This window comes from Engystomops pustulosus, chromosome 8 (assembly GCF_040894005.1).
Source record: "Engystomops pustulosus chromosome 8, aEngPut4.maternal, whole genome shotgun sequence".
In the NCBI taxonomy this organism is placed as follows: domain Eukaryota; kingdom Metazoa; phylum Chordata; class Amphibia; order Anura; family Leptodactylidae; genus Engystomops; species Engystomops pustulosus.
Window position 1 is genome coordinate 21,215,167 of NC_092418.1, and position 15,181 is coordinate 21,230,347.

The 15,181-nt window shown below is 47.0% G+C and overlaps 1 protein-coding gene and 2 long non-coding RNA genes across 3 annotated transcripts in view; 2 read left to right on the plus strand and 1 right to left on the minus strand.

Annotated features, from left to right (window-relative positions):
* LOC140074884 (uncharacterized) overlaps nt 1-4,203 on the plus strand; it is a 65,547-nt gene extending 61,344 nt beyond the window's left edge. Inside the window, exon 3 of the long non-coding RNA XR_011849304.1 lies at nt 4,135-4,203. This is a non-coding gene — a long non-coding RNA (uncharacterized lncRNA). The remainder of the gene's footprint in view (nt 1-4,134) is intronic.
* Nucleotides 1-15,181, minus strand: part of ADCY9 (adenylate cyclase 9) — a 72,519-nt gene that overhangs the window by 53,633 nt on the left and 3,705 nt on the right. The window lies entirely within an intron of this gene.
* LOC140074885 (uncharacterized) overlaps nt 4,218-15,181 on the plus strand; it is a 56,686-nt gene continuing 45,722 nt past the window's right edge. Inside the window, exon 1 of the long non-coding RNA XR_011849305.1 lies at nt 4,218-4,268. This is a non-coding gene — a long non-coding RNA (uncharacterized lncRNA). The remainder of the gene's footprint in view (nt 4,269-15,181) is intronic.

Below are 15,181 nucleotides of genomic sequence, written 5' to 3' on the forward strand. Positions count from 1 at the left end.
GCCCACCACACAAAGCGCACTTCTGCACTTGGCAGCTGGCGCTAAAGTGTGTGGGGTCACCGCACCTGTGACAGACCTTCGGCTGCCCCTGGTAGAAAATCAGGATTCTGTCCCGCCCAAGAAAGGCTGAAGAAGGAATGTGGGCGACTGTGCCGCCTGAACACTTCAACTTCATCATGAAGGTCCAGGCCCCAGACCAAATGCCAAATTCATCGCGGTTTTTCTGCGGTACCTGTACAACCTCACCATAACGACTGAGCCAAGTCATGATGTCCATGCAAGAAAGTGACTCGTTACGGGTCAAAACGGTCACCTTCTTGACTGTGTTTTGGCGAGACACTGCTTGCACAGCAAAGTCTCGCCATGCGGGCTCGTTCTTTGCCAGCTCATAATTCGACCAGAAGAGCTCTAAGCCCTCCGGCCGAACAAAGCTGACATCGAACTCCGGAGTGCCATAAGGATGTATCAGGGCAAAGATGTCACTAGCCCTGAAGTTCATCTTCAGGAGGAGCTCCACCACCCTTGACCTGGGTGGGCATGCGTCACTGCCCCTCCAGCGAAGACGAACCACATTCCTACGGGCAGCTCCGGGCCCGGTTGTGGGTAAAGACCATACAGTCTCTCCCCCCCTTTTCTCTTGGAAGGCTGCCAGGCCATGCCTGTCTGTCCAGAAGGACAGATCAACCTCTCTCCCCTCTACAGTGATTGACTTTTCCCCTCTCCTGAGAGCCTCCAGAAGACGCCTTTGCAAAACGCTATTCCCAGAGTCAGGAGACAAGGAGTTAACCCCACTTGCCCCAGCGGTGACACTCGCATAGCTCCTTATAGGAGCGGCCACCACTGGGGGTGCAGAAGGTCCAGCACGCACAACAGGATCACCCCCCTCAGCACCATTCACCACCCCCACATTCACCACACTATGTACATTACTGCCTCGCTTCCTTGCATCACTGCCTCGCTTCCTTGCATCACTCACACCAGCTGGGCCAGGAGGACCTGGGGTTGCCTCGGCGTCACTGGGCACTGGGGGTAGAGCCACCTCCATAGCTGATACAGCCTGAGAAGAGGCAGCTCCAACCCCGATCTTACTTGTGCCCTCTGCCTCATTGGCATTAACCCCTTGTTGTCCCACAGTTTTTCTAAGGTTTGAGCATCGCTGCTCGCTGGATGAAAGAGGCCGCTTGTCCTTATTGACTCCGGACAGTCTCTTATGGTCATCTCCAGGGTCAGATGCACCGATACAAAATAAAACTTTTCCTGCGCCCTTTCCCACAGGCTGCACAGGACGCTTGGGAGGCGCCGCACCACAAGCCCCAGCAGCCCCATCACACTGCCGCTGCCCACCGGAGCTAGATGCAGCCACAGCGCTAGGGGCCACAGGAGCCACCGCCACTGCCCCTGGCACCGGGCCACCCCCCCCTCCCACTGGGGGGCAGCGCACAGTACCAGGACCTGCTGGATCGCCCTCACTGTCCGGCCTTTCGGCCGATGCCTTCCCTGCACCATCCTTGCTACTACAAACAAGGCTGGTGCTCTGCGCCATGATGGAACGTGGCTTTGCAATCTCCCCGCACCCTTGCACCGAGTCCACTGCAGGATTCGTGCTGGGCTGGGTAACGGGGCCTACACGACAGGCTGGCACTGCTGCCCGCCCGGAGGGAACAGGGAGGGGACGAAACACCAGATTCACCTCCTGAGACGCCTTGGTCTTCCTGGCTCTCTTCTTTCTCTTTAGGTCGTCATCTGGCATATCATCGCCGAAGGAGAAGTTCTGGAGGTGAACTGGGGACTCAAGCTGACGGATCTGAGCCATTAGCGCCCCTCCCTGGCCGCTGTCATCACTTTCCTCCTCCAGGTTGGCAGAGCCGCAGCCTGATGGTAATGGCGCTTGCTCTGCAGGCAGCCTGTCGTGCGAGGCCTGCTGGTGTTGGTGCAGGCCACCAGACGGACACGGCAGGTCTTCCTCATCCTCCTCATCATCGCCATCGCCTTCATCCGCCTGGATCTGAAGCCCCTTCAGCTTTCTCAGCTGCTCCTGGCGCATGTCATCAAATCTTGCGTCGTTCTCCAACTTTTCCCTGAACGGACCGCTGTGCTCCCGGATCAACCGTCGTTTTTCCTGCAGAGCGGTGACCTCGGCTTTAAGTCTGTCAATGGTGTTAAGAAGATCAGACTTTTTCTTCTGTGTAGCCACCCCCGCTAGGGCCAAGGTCTCACGTATCTCCTCCTGGAGCCTATTCAGCGCCTTGCCAGCTTCCTCGTACTCACGGAGGTGCTCAGCAATCCGGGAGCCATAGATGGTAGCAGACTCCCGGGCCTTTAGATGTCCCCATGCTTTTTGCACACCTCCGTGAGCACCCAGCTTTCCAGCTGAACCACCCAACTTTCCCGCACAGTCACTCAGCTTTCCAGGAGGAGCACTCAGGCTGATGTTACTTGCCTTGATCTTCTGTGAACCGGAGACCTTGCGGCTTCCCTGGGTCTTGGGGGTGGCAGCCGAGGTCACATCGCTGCGTCCTTGGGTTCGGGCAGATCTTCTCACCCCCTCCATGTTGGCCGGTATCTGGCTTTTCCTGCCCCCCGCCGGCCTAGTCCGAGAGGCAGAAGCCCGGGATTTGCCTGGTTCACTCATCCCAGAAAACCCACTCCCTCCCTGGGGAGGAGAGAGCAGGCCTGGGTGGATTGATCTTCCACCAGGTGGTGCAGGAGCTCAGCAGCACACAACCACACCCTTCAGTAACACACAGCAGAATGAGATTGCACGCACTATTCTGCTGCTGGTGCAGTCACTGTGTACATACATGACATTACTTATCCTGTACTGATCCTGAGTTACATCCTGTATTATACCCCAGAGCTGCACTCACTATTCTGCTGCTGGTGCAGTCACTGTGTACATACATGACATTACTTATCCTGTACTGATCCTGAGTTACATCCTGTATTATACTCCAGAGCTGCCCTCACTATACTGCTGCTGGTGCAGTCACTGTGTACATACATGACATTACTTATCATGTACTGATCCTGAGTTACATCCTGTATTATACTCCAGAGCTGCACTCACTATTCTGCTGCTGGTGCAGTCACTGTGTACATACATGACATTACTTATCCTGTACTGATCCTGAGTTACATCCTGTATTATACTCCAGAGCTGCCCTCACTATACTGCTGCTGGTGCAGTCACTGTGTACATACATGACATTACTTATCATGTACTGATCCTGAGTTACATCCTGTATTATACCCCAGAGCTGCACTCACTATTCTGCTGCTGGTGCAGTCACTGTGTACATACATGACATTACTTATCCTGTACTGATCCTGAGTTACATCCTGTATTATACTCCAGAGCTGCCCTCACTATTCTGCTGCTGGTGCAGTCACTGTGTACATACATGACATTACTTATCATGTACTGATCCTGAGTTACATCCTGTATTATACTCCAGAGCTGCTCTCACTATTCTGCTGCTGGTGCAGTCACTGTGTACATACATGACATTACTTATCCTGTACTGATCCGGAGTTACATCCTGTATTATACTCCAGAGCTGCACTCACTATTCTGCTGCTGGTGCAGTCACTGTGTACATACATGACATTACTTATCCTGTACTGATCCTGAGTTACATCCGGTATTATACTCCAGAGCTGCACGCACTATTCTGCTGCTGGTGCAGTCACTGTGTTCATTCATGAAATTAGTTATGCTGAGACAAATTGGTTTATGTTAGTGGTAAGGGTATCCCAGTTGAGTTATAATTGGGTACACTGGATATTTAAAGCAAGCCGAATTTTTAAAGATTGACAAGTGTTTACATAATTGTTACAAAGAAAATAATTGAACTTTACCCGTTTCCACAGTGGCCTCTTCAGGATTTGAAGCACTTTATAGAGACATTGAGTGCACTTGGTGATGCAGTAAAGCAAAACCAGGATGGTGTGCACTGTAGTACATCATGTGGCATCAATGATCTCTTAAAGGAACAGTTCTAATAAACCAAAACCTAAAGGGTGAACCATAGTAGTCACACAGGTCACATCCCAACTTATGGCTTCCCCCACTCAGCTAGAGATGACGTCTTATAATACAGCACAGTATCTTGACTCTGGTATTTTGTCTTTCAGGCCAAGGCAAAAAGTTTCAGGGTCACAACAGGGAAAATCTGAAGGTAATAAACAGTTTACTAAAGACTCCGGTCATCCGGTGCTTGTGGTGACATCAGGGCAGGACATCGCTCAGCAATTTTGAACATGCAAAGGTAAAGAGATGTGTGATCAGAACTTTGTGTATGTTATTAGTAGCAGCAGGACTGTGAAATAAGAATCTATATTCCAGGATTGTAGCTTCTCCGAATGCACTTCAGTTATGTTCTGACACAGCTGTGCTATTAGCTCTCTGCATTGAGCTGCTCCATAGCCCTTTCTCTCAGTAATATCTGCAGGAGGCTTAATGCAAAGAGATAAAAGCACAGCAGTGTGAGGACATAACTGCAGTGCAATTGAAGAGGTACCAGACCCGAAATAAGTCAAACATTTGTTCATGTTGTTATAAGCAACAGGACTATGAATTATGATTTTATTCTTGAGGATTGTAGCTTCCCCAAGTGTACTGGGGGAGCGTGTCCTCACACTGCTGTGCACTTAGCTCTGAATACAACGTAAGGGAATTGCAAGTTAAGCAGTTCCCCGCTATACAATGATCTGTAGAGGCTTCATATCATAAAGATGTGCAGGATCAGACTACCTGGTGCTGAGATAGTGATGTAAGAGGGCGCGGGCACTGGCGGCACTTCACACCACCGGTGTTACGGAAGCACTTGGGCTAATAGATCTATAACTGGCAGCACTTCAGCTTTCATAATATCCCAGACATAAAGATCACAGACAGCGGAGGATCTATGTAGAGACACCACCCTGTAAGGTGCAGCCCTGAGCTGCGGCCCAGAGCCAAGGAGCAGCCGAAGATAAACTGCTCAACACTCAGGATCTCTAAACAGTCAGGAGAGCCGCAGGACAAGAGGAGGTCTGATCCTCCATGAGAGGAGAGACCTCTATCAGGCCCTAGTGCAGTGGTGGCGAACCTATGGCACGGGTGCCAGAGGTGGCACTCGGAGCCATTTCTGTGGGCACTCAGACCATCACCCCAGGACAGTTCACCAAATCCACCAAGTCCCAGGCAACTTAAGAGATGCTGCTCTCAGCACTATTTTGGCTGTTAGGAACTGCGGGAAAAGTGAGAAGGTGTTAACAGAACTGCAATGTCTTTGAAGGTCATCCTGCTGGACTAACCATTTTTCCTCTACAGAGAGATCCTGGATAGAAGCTACAACAAGAGTCTCAATTTGCTCTCCTTCTTTCAACTGTATTTGTTGCCTCAGGGGGGCCATACAGTTGAAAGATGTGGAAGAACAGGTATCAATAAGTTACTGCTTAAAATGCCATGTTGGCACTTCATGGGAAAATAAGTGGATTTTGGTTGTAGTTTGGGCACTCTGTCTCCAAAAGGTTCGCCATCACTGCCCTAGTGTATGGTTATAGTACTAGTTTTTTCATATGGGAAAGTGAAAACTTATGGGCCCCCTTAACCTCTTGTGCCCAGTTGCGACCGCACCTTCTGCACCCCATTAAGTTACGTCCCTGATATCTATCTCATATCTATCTATTATATCTATCCAACTCTAAGAATACAAATATGTACACTGTTAATATTAAGAAGCAAAGTGAATTTTCCTTGTTATTCATACATAAAATTATATTTAAAAAAAAACACAGATTCCTTAATTTTATATACTGTGATGGTAAAATTAAGCTGAGCTCTAATTGGTTGCCATGATAGAACAGTGTCTTATATTGTGTTATATATTATTATTATTATTATATAATGTAACAGCTATTATATCACCCAGAATGTACTACTTAGGTGCCACATTGCCCGAGAATTTTTATATGTTATCGCCCACACTGTGTATTATATTTATACTGTAACTATGGGATGTAACAATGTGGAGTTTTCGTTTAAGGTGGGTGACCCAGATCTCCCCCCATCCCCTTGTTCTATTGTGTTATGTACATTATACAGTGACTACAAGTTTACTGATCCGTGTCTTGGAATTTACCTTTCCGTAGAAGACAATATCATTATCTTAAACATACAAGATTGTGCGCTGTTAATATGTACGAGGTTATCAGCCGGGGAGATAAGACGGGCAATTCATGACTCCAGGGGCTTCAAGAAGTCACAAATCATGTGCATTGTGAGGGATTTATCAAAATAAGTGGTGAAGTTGCACCAAGCAACCAATCAGAATAATTTCTTATTAGTAACGCTATAGCGCCTTACGCCATATTGTACGACTACATTATAAGGGGACTATATGGGACACCGTAAGAGTTGTCTGTCAGTCATGAGGCCTCCCACATCTCCCTCAGTGATAGATTTGGTAGGTTTTTAAGAAACTTTCCTGTCTAGATGGTCAGTGATGTCACACTATAACCAGACATCCATGGTATGTGCTATATACTACTACTATAGTGGATGGATTATCCTGAGCGCAGGACTGGCCATAGGGGCAAGTGACTTTGAGGATTTATAGCCCCCCCCCCTACTGAAAGGGAGGCTGCAGTTGAACTTACAGACGTAGGACCACCAGTCCCCTCAAAATAAATTTATAGAACATTTATTAAATTCTGTAAAGTTGGTATTTGGTCAATATGGGTCACATTTACTAAGGGTCTGAAACGCCGCATTTTCGTCGGGTTTTGCGATTCCTTTCCGTTTTGCCCTGATTCCGCGATCAGTTTGTGGCACATCGGCGCTGGCTTGCATGCGTCACAAATCGGGGGTGTGGACTTCGGACAACCCAACTGATTCGGATAAACCGCGGAATTTAAAAAGCAATTTGTGTCGCAAGCCAAGCACTTACATGCACCGGGAAGAAGGTGAACTCCGGCGGACCTCAGCGGGGAAGCAACACATGCAGGAAATTCGACGCACGATCTTAGTGAATCGCGGCAGCTCCGAATCCACGTCGGACAAAGCACAGTGGGGATCGCGACTGGACAGGTAAGTAAATGTAGCCCTGTATGTTGGTATTATTTCAACAATGCAGTGTGTATTTATACGATATATGTCAATGCTATCTGTTTGAATTGGTATTTCTGCATGGCGCTTATAAAAACTAGCATGTTTCCCCAAAAATAAAAAAAAATCAACATATATTAACATATTGGGGGTCATTTATTAAGGGCCCGATTCGCGTTTTCCCGACGTGTTACCCGAATATTTCCGTTTTGCGCCGCTTGTACTTAAATTGCCCCGGGATTTTGGCGCACGCGATCGGATTGTGGCGCATCGGCGCTGGCATGCGCGCGACGGAAATCGGGGGGGCGTGGCCGAGCGAAAACCCGACGTATTCGGAAAAACCGCCGCATTTAAAAACCGAAAATGTGTCGCATAAGGACCGCTTACCTTCACCTGGTCCAGCTCGGTGCATTCCGGCGCGATGAGTTTACTTTCAGCGCAGCAGCGCCACCTGGTGGACGGCGGAAGAACTACCTTATTAAATCCCGGCCGGACCCGAATCCAGAGCGGAGAAGCCGCCGCTGGAACGCGAATGGACCGGGTAAGTAAATTTGCCCCATTGTCTCATATGAGTCTCTTATTTCTGCTACATACTGTATGACGCTTATATGCACTATATGGCACTATTATGTCTGCTTCATACTGTATCGCACATATATTTGTGCTCCATATGAGTCTCTTATTTCTGCTACATACTATAAGACACTTATATGCACTATAAGGCACTTATATTTGTGCTTCATACTGCTTTGGCTCTTATATTTATGCTCCATATGACACTCTTATTTCTGCTTCATACTGTATGATGCTTATATGCACTATATGGCACTATTATTTCTGCTTCATACTGCTTCGGCTCTTATATTTTTGCTCCATATGACACTATTATTTCTGCTACATACTATATGACGCTTATATGCACTATATGGCACTATTATTTCAGCTTCATACTGTACGGCGCATATATTTCTGCTCCATGTGACACTCTTATTTCTGCTATGTACTATATGACGCTTATATGCACTATATGGTACTTATATTGATGCTTCATACTGTAGGGCACATGTATTTCTGCTCCATATCAGTCTCTTATTTCTGCTACATACTATATGACACTTATATGCACTATATGGCACTTATATTGATGCTTCATACTGTATGGCGCTTATATTTTTGCTCCATATGGCACTGATATTTCTGCTCTATACTTTTTAGCGCTTATATTCACTATATGACACTGTTATTTCTGCAACCTGAATGTGTAGTGTTTATATTTCTGCACCATATTATATGGCACTTGTAGTTCTGCACCATATGGCAGTGTTATTTCTGCACTGTACTGTAGGTCACTTATAGTTGTACAACATATGGCACAGTTATTTGTCTATTGTATGATAGGTAACCATCATTCTGTGCAGGACCAGGGCAATGAATGGATCTGATAGCAGAGAGCTGCTGTATACCGTACAGTCAGGGTATATAGCGATCCGTAGAGCCTTCCGCTGACCCTGTCTCCCCATGTGTACAGGAATAACAGAGATCACGTCTGATCCTCCAAACCACAACACAAACACAGCAGAGAGGCTGGAGCGTAACCCATCCGGCCAGGAACATACAAAGACTTTCTGTATCTCTTTAGAGGACAATACAAAGGCCTATAGGTTCATCAAAGGTGAACTGACCCTTTAATCTCACGTGACAGCCGCGGGGGTAGATAACAGACATGTTGTGCCAGGAATAGATAAAACCTGTATTCACATTATGACATTGGGCAACAGGGTGTCAGAGTACACAAAGCCTGAGAGTATTGTGCTTCCCCGATGGCCTCATGTAAGTATCACATTGCGAATACACTACACATCCATGTGCTCAGGAGTAGGCCACGACTACCTACCCCATTTTTCACAGCATCCATATATTTCCAGTGGGAATAACAGAGGAACAGCACAATATCGCTAAAGATTCTCCAGACTTGTTACCTTATGGGGAATACTAGAATAATTCCTGTCAGGAGTATGAGCCGTCTCCATGATAAGATGTACTAAAACAATGTACAACACAGAAGGGAGGATAAAAGTTAGTTTTTGAGTTTGGCGCGCGGTCAATGTCCACTGTGGATCCCTCAGAACAGTACAGACCATGGAACCCTCAGAACAATGACCACCATGGATCCCTCAGAACAATGCCCACCGTGGAACCCTCAGAACAGTGCCCACCATGGAACCCTCAGAACAATGCCCACGATGGAGCTCTCAGAACAGTGCCCGACATGGAACCCTCAGAACAATGCCCACCATGGAGCTCTCAGAACAATGCCCACCATGGATCCCTCAGAACAATGCCCACCATGGAACCCTCAGAACAGTGCCCACCATGGAACCATCAGAACAGTGCCCACCATGGATCCCTCAGAACAATGCCCACCGTGGAACCCTCAGAACAGTGCCCACCATGGAACCCTCAGAACAGTGCCCACCATGGATCCCTCAGAACAGTGCCCACCATGGAACCCTCAGAACAGTGCCCACCATGGAACCCTCAGAACAGTGCCCACCATGGAACCCTCAGAACAGTGCCCACCATGGAACCCTCAGGACAATGCCCACCATGGAACCCTCAGAACAGTGCCCACCATGGAACCCTCAGAACAATGCCCACCATGGAACCCTCAGAACAATGCCTACCATGGAACCCTCAGAACAATGCCTACCATGGAACCCTCAGAACAGTGCCCGACATGTAACCCTCAGAACAGTGCCCACCATGGATCCCTCAGAAAAATGCCCACCATGGAACCCTCAGAACAGTGCCCACCATAGAACCCTCAGAACAATGCCCACCATGGAACCCTCAGAACAATGCCTACCATGGAACCCTCAGAACAGTGCCTGACATGGAACCCTCAGAACAATGCCCACCATGAAACCCTCGGAACAGTGCCTACCATGGAACCCTCAGAACAATGCCTACCATAGAACCCTCAGAACAATGCCCGCCATGGAACCCTCAGAACAATGCCCACCATGGAACCCTTGGAACAGTGCCCACTGTAGAACCCTCAGAACAATGCCTACCATGGAACCCTCAGAACAATGCCTACCATGGAACCCTCAGAACAATGCCTACCGTGAAACCCTCAGAACAATGCCTACCATGGAACACTCAGAACAATGCCCACCATGGAACCCTTGGAACAGTGCCCACCATGGAACCCTCAGAACAGTGCCCGACATAGAACCCTCAGAACAATTCCCACCATAGAACCCTTGGAACAGTGCCCACCATGGAACCCTCGGAACAGTGCCCAGACTTGTTATCTTATGGGGAATACTAGAATAATTCCTGAGCCGCCTCCATTATAAGATGTACTAAAACAATGTAAAACACAGAAGGGAAGATAAAAGTTTGTTTGTAAGTTCGGCGCGGGGTCAATGTCTTGGATGCGGTTTCTCCTCCGACATCACTTGAGGTGGATTTTGAAGCGTCACGTGTTGTGTATACAGTCGCGGTGGTTATAACCTTATTTGTTCACGATGCCGCTGCCTGCAATGTGTTGTCTAAACTCCGCAGCAATTATGGAAATCATTTCCGTGTTGTGATAACACTTAGCCAAAAATAGGGGCAAAAAGCGGAATAAGCGCCAAATATTATAAAATTAGACTATTTGTGGACATGAAATTCCTCCTCCTATTACTCCGGTCTTCATTGAAGATACAATCAAGTGTGGAAAATCCCAGGAACCAGAGGAACAAACATTCCGTACACAAGAGAGAAGGAATCTGGACACCTGCAATACAGATGGGTGAGGGGCTCTACAGCGGCCATACAGGCGGAGGCCAGAATCTAGTAATGACCCTGGAGAGATGTTTAATCATAACCTTGATAATTGGGGACAAGATGGATTTCTGTGGTTTCTGTGGGTGTGTCCTCACACTTCTGTGCACTGAGCTCTGTGCACTGAGTTGCTCCTTGGTTGCTTCCCTCTGCTCTGACAAAAAGCTGTAGCTGGCTTTTGGTTAACAACTACATCAGTCACTAAAACTAAAGGTGCAGAGGCTGTTTAATGCAGTGAGCTAAGGCCACAGCAGTGTGAGGACTTGAAATCAGGATTATGAATCAATTTTTTTTTAACCTTTTTGATAAAGCATTTCTCCAGGGCCGATACCTAATACTGTCTGCAGTTTTCTCACTCACACTGCTGTGGACTTAGTTCTCTGCATTGAGCAGCTCCAAAGCTTCTTCCCTCTGCTCTGAATGAAAGCTTGTTGTTTATGTTCTTTCCAATAAAGATATTGAACCATAGAAACTACAGCAGTCACTAAGACCAAGAGGAGGGGCTATAGAGCAGTTCATCCTGGATAGCCGAGAGCACAGCAGTGTGAGGGCATACATACACCCCTGTGTATTGGAAAATTTACTCTTTATTTTTTGTAACTTTTTTTTTCCTAAGATTTGATAAAACAGCTTTCCAGGGCCTGTACCTACCACAGTCTGCGGTTTTGTCAAAACTTTAATACCGTTACCCTGTAAATAACTGATGATGAGACGCAAAAAGTTAACTAGTTGGATCTTCACAAGTGTAGCCCTAGATAAGTGGCAATAAATGAGTAGAGCAGCTCCTTATCATCTATATCTACGGTAATCAATGGCTCCTGCGCAAAATATAGTATAATAGTGACCACTCCGTACAATACCGCCATATAAATACCCATATATTACCACAATACAGTGTTACTTACAATACATAGACCCATAGATTTCATTACTTCTCATATGAATTTTGTTCTACAGTTTAGAAAGATTTTTCCTTAAAATCCTATAATAACACTTATGGTATACTCCCAGGCCAGATTATAATAATGTTTGCGGTATAACCACAAGTAAGTGGATGATAATAAGTGAGATGACACATCATGAGCAGCACTGTTATATTTCGAGGTGCTAAGTTGCTGTATATTTTTTTAGACTAGACAGAAGAATATTTTATGCTTTTATCATTAATAAATGGGCAGTGCACATGTTATTACATAATAAGGCTTCGTCCACACTGGAAAAGACGTTGTCTGACCAAATACGGTAAGCGAACAGCAAAGGGGCGTTCACCTTCTAGTGTAGGCTACTAGCACCCTACTATAAACCTAGTTAAGTAATCATCTTGCTCTGTACACTATATAGAAGTGTTATAAGTGTTGGGCAACACAGTGGCATAGTGGTTAGCATTACAGCCTTGCAGCGCTGGGGACCTGGGTTCAAGTCCCAGGGTCAACATCTGCAAAGAGTTTGTATGTTCTCTCTGTGTTTGCGTGGGTTTACTCTGGATCCTCCTGTTTCCTCCCACACTACAAAAAAATACTTGTAGGGTGAATAGATTGTGAGCCCCATTGGGGATAGGGACTGATTTGGCAAAACTCTGTGCAGCGCTGCGTAATCTGTGTGCCCTAAATAAATACATACACTCGCATACACCAGGAAGAAGAAGGTGAACTCCAGCGGACCTCAGCCGGGAAGCGACACATGCAGGATCTCGGGCACACGGACTTTATCTTCGTTGGACCGTCCGGATCGGGTATCGCGACAGGACCGGGTAAGTAAATGTGCCCCATTATGAGGGCACTATATAGCAGTATTATGTGAGCACTGTATGGCATTATTATGAGAAAACTCTAAAGAGATATTATGAGAGCACTGTATGGAAGTATTATTTGAGCACTGCTTAGCAGTATTATGTGCACACTGTGGCATTATTATCAGAAAACTGTATAGAGGTAATTTGAGGGCACTGTATATAGTATTATGTGAGCACTCTGGCATTATTATGAGAACACTGTACAGAGGTAATATGAGGTCAGTATTATGTGAGCACTGTATGGCATTATTATGTGAGCACTGTATGGCATTATTATGTGAGCACTGTATGGCATTATTATGTGAGCATTACATGCCACTTTGTTATAACATTTCCTAGGGCCTCCACAAACCTTTATGGGCTGCATTTTGCAATAAATTCCCATACGAAATGGTGCAATGACATTCTCCATAGATCTGCCTGGGTATAAGTTCACACGCTTCTCTTGTGTAACTGGAAATTTTATGACACTTTTTTCAGGGTTAACGTTACTTTATTCAATGTTGTCATTGTCTGATATCTACAAAGGAAGCCACAGGCACAGTGGTTACTTGTTGCTTCATAGGCCTTGGGTTATAGGTTCAAATCCGAACACTCAGGTCTGATTCCTCCCTAGTATGGGAGTGCTACTGGACCCCTCCAGTTATGCCTCATCTCCAGCTACAAGTCCTTCATGACTGTGCCAGCCATAGTAACCACCTAAGATAGTGCCTGCCACACAACTTTAACAGTGGCAGAGCCACAGGAGCCATTTAACAGTGCCAAGCATTGAACACTCTATACAGTGCCAGCCTCAGAATACTTAAGAACATTGCCAACCCCAGGACTCTTATAACCGTTCCAGCTATAGAACCTTGGGAGCAGTGCCTCTCATGGAACAAAACAGTGCCCGCCACAGACCCCTCGGTACAATGCCCACCATGGAACCCTTAGAACAATGCCCACCATGGAACCCTTGGAACAATGCCCGCCATGGAACCCTTGGAACAATGCCCACTTTGGAATCCTTGGAACAGTGTCCACCGTGGAACCCATAGGACAGTGCCCACCATAGGACAGTGCCTGCCATAGGACAGTGCCTGCCATAGACCTCTCGAAACAATGCCCACCATGGAACCTTTGGAACAGTAATCAATTTCAAATAATACTGAGACCAACTGTGCAATCCAAATACTTTCTTTATATCGATCTTGGATGACAACGGACATAAATGGCATATATATATATATACATCACCAATTCCCGTCTCAATATGCTTAAGTCCAGAGTAAAAGTCCACACTACAGATTCCTGGCTTCGCTGAGATGCTGAACACCCGGTGTATTTGGAAAGTATTTGGATTGCACAGTTGGAATTGATTGCTGATCACGGTTAATGGGAGCCCGTGACATTAGACCGGTGTACACACTATGGTAAAAGGAGCTTGATTGTTATGTGTTGATGACCTTTGGAACAGTGTCCACAGTGGAACCCTCTGAACAATGCCCACCATGGAACCTTTGGAACAGTGCCTGCCATAGACCTCTCAAAACAATGCCCACCATGGAACCCTTGGAACAGTGCCCACTGTGGAACCCTCAGAACAACGCTTGCTGTGAAACCCTCGGAACAGTGCCCACCATGGAACCCTCAGAACAGTGGCTACTGTGGAACGCTCAGAACTATGCCCACCAAGGAACTCTTGGAACAGTGCCCACTGTGGAACCCTCAGAACAATGCCTGCCATGGATGCCTCGGAACAGTGCCCACCATGGAACCCTCAGAACAATGCCCACCATGGAACCCTCAGAACAGTGCCGGACATGGAACCCTCGGAACAGTGCCCACCGTGGAACCCTCAGAACAATACCCACCATGGAACCCTCAGAACAATACCCACCATGGAACCCTCAGAACAATACCCACCATGGAACCCTCAGAACACTGCCCACCATGGAATCTTTGGAACAGTGCCCGCCATGGAACCCTCAGTACAGTGCCAGCCATGGAACTCTCCAAAAAGTGCCAGCCAGGTAACCCTCAGAATAGTGCCAGTGATGGAACCGTCAGAATAATCCCAGTCATTGAACCCACAGTACAGTGCCAGCCTTGGAATCCTCAGTACAGTAACTCTTAGAACAGCACCAGCCATAGAAACGCCATACTAGTAATACAGAATACCTCTAGGGGTAGAAGAATGTCCCCCATGTATCTGATGACAGTGGCAGGAGAAGAGCAGTCATTGCAGCTGCACTCTGGATGTGACTCAGCGGCACAAGGGATCCACAACCTCCCCTCCTCACCACCCACCTGAAGTCCCTACCACCCACCAATGCCAGGAACATTCACATGTGCCACTTTCAGCATGCATGTGAAGGATTCACCACCCATCTACTAAGACCTTCTATCACTTTGTTCTATACATCAGTGGATTATGGATCAGCAGCAATCTAGTCATCTATAATGTACAGAATCTCTCGTGTAGA